Source organism: Sinocyclocheilus grahami, unplaced genomic scaffold (genome assembly GCF_001515645.1).
Source record: "Sinocyclocheilus grahami isolate Dianchi unplaced genomic scaffold, SAMN03320097.WGS_v1.1 scaffold11.1, whole genome shotgun sequence".
Lineage (NCBI taxonomy): Eukaryota > Metazoa > Chordata > Actinopteri > Cypriniformes > Cyprinidae > Sinocyclocheilus > Sinocyclocheilus grahami.
In genome coordinates, this window is record NW_015505190.1 from 1,547,372 (window position 1) to 1,549,372 (window position 2,001).

Genomic DNA, 2,001 nt, shown 5'->3' on the forward strand with positions numbered 1-2,001 from the left:
ACTAGTTAATCAAAAATTTGACAAAGACCACGCTATTACCACAGCTTGCTATCGGAGAACGCTAAACCGGAAGCTCGCAATACAACTGAGATTTTAGCGGAAATACGTAGGCAGTGGGCCGTGCACTGAGTCCATAACAGGGTCAACTATTTATAACACAGACTGAATATGAGAGACAGACCAGGGCAGATGCCAAGCACACGTTATATAACGGTTACGTTTTCTCGAGGACACTTAACAGACATTCCATGGAAATCACTTTATTTTTCAACTACAGTATACAGTTTGTTTTGTTACTTCTGCGACGTGACAAAACTCTATGGACAATTTACAAAATATATAAAATGCCTACTTACTACTTTTAGCTACTGAGCACTTAGACATACTAGCCAACACCATGTATTTCATAAACTTCAGAGAGCTTGAAAGGTACATGACAAAAAGTGAAGGAAAATCTCAAAGGTATCAGCTGCTGAGTTAAACATTACGGCAAAGTAGTTCTAGCTGATAATCAACACTTTTATTTAAACAATATTTTTAAAACTTCAAATTTTAAAAAGGAGCACTCATACTCTCATGTACCCAGAGACAAAGACATACAAATTTTTAAATTGTGAACACTAGAAGAACTAAATCCTCAAGTGACTTTTTCTTCTTCCAAATGGTCAAAGTTCTGATTAAGATTTCTCCTTAAGAAGCCATGCTTTCTGTCAAGAGGAACCAAAAAACAGAGATATACAGTCATAAAAAATTATGCAGGATATACAGTATAACACTTTACGACGAATCCAAAAGTAGAGACAGTCACCTTTCCCTCAGCTTACTTTATTTTGCACCTGCAATAAAAATATCATAAATGTCCGTTTCTTTTTAAGTGTCATGAACTATAATATTATAATATAATATAAAAACTATATATTATATAACTATAATAAAATTGAACATTCTCACCTCTGGCTGCCTCTGTGTCAATACCCACTGGCCTATGAAGTAGGAAAAAGACAACAAAAGAGAAGTCAAAAGGTAATTTCCTGAAGAGCAGAAAAATAAATAGACATTATATTGTGATCTCTGATTATTGATCTAGTCGCATCATTGGAACAGATGCGGTCATATTATAAAAAATTGTGGCAAAAAGGGTCAGTTGTCTATTGTCAATAGTGTAGCATTGTATCAAGCACAGATCACACAGAAATCAAGCAGAAATCAAAGCAAGCAGATTTTTGTTGGTCCATGTGGCGAATCTGTGTGACCAAATCAAACCTGTTGCGAAATATGGATGGTGAAATCTTTTGATCTAATGCAAAATTCCAGATTGCATGAATTCCTGTTAAAATGACTGGATTACCACAGCTTAGCCTAAATATTTTCATCGAACAAAATGCATTAGTTTTCTTTGCTACTTACTTTGACTTGTTCCCTTTGCAGCGGCATTTCCGACCTATTGGAAACAAGCCAGAAGTATGATCAAACCACTGGTGGTTTATTAAAATATACAAGAGAAAAGCAGTCACAAACACATGGTGTTTTAGAGATTGCCTATGTTGCTGTGGTACACAAAAACCAAACTACTGTCACTTGTTGTGATCAAACTCAGTCTATATAACATCAGGTCAACAGGGTCTCTCGTTAGTAATTTATGAGGGCTGGTGGGGGTTTCAGAGTAAGAGTGTCAAAGGTTAGATTGGCTGCTTGTCTCTGCACTGGTGGAACACCATAATTCATGGTGCGGTGTTGGGTGTCGTAGAGAGGTTTAAAAAAAAGAGGTTGGGTGTCTTAGAGGTTATGAAAGACACGCTGGCCTGCAACCAGTCTACCCTCAGTAACCGATATTTGTATCTGCGTGAGGACACATTCTTAGACGAATATCTACAAAAAATATTCTATACATTTGATGGCAAGTACTATACAAAGGTATAACTCTTTCTGAGAATGGTAGAAAGTTTGACACTCACCGACAATGAGGAAGATCCCCATCAAGAAGAGGATCACAGCAAAGAT

The 2,001-nt window shown here is 36.7% G+C and overlaps 1 long non-coding RNA gene across 1 annotated transcript; it reads right to left on the reverse strand.

Moving 5' to 3' along the window:
• Positions 1–577: 577 nt before the first annotated feature.
• LOC107595278 (uncharacterized) lies at positions 578–2,001 on the reverse strand. Its single transcript, XR_001610249.1, has 5 exons — positions 1,956–2,001; positions 1,408–1,441; positions 952–983; positions 809–836; positions 578–707 (listed from the first exon to the last, which is right to left on the reverse strand). It is a non-coding gene; the product is annotated as an uncharacterized lncRNA (long non-coding RNA).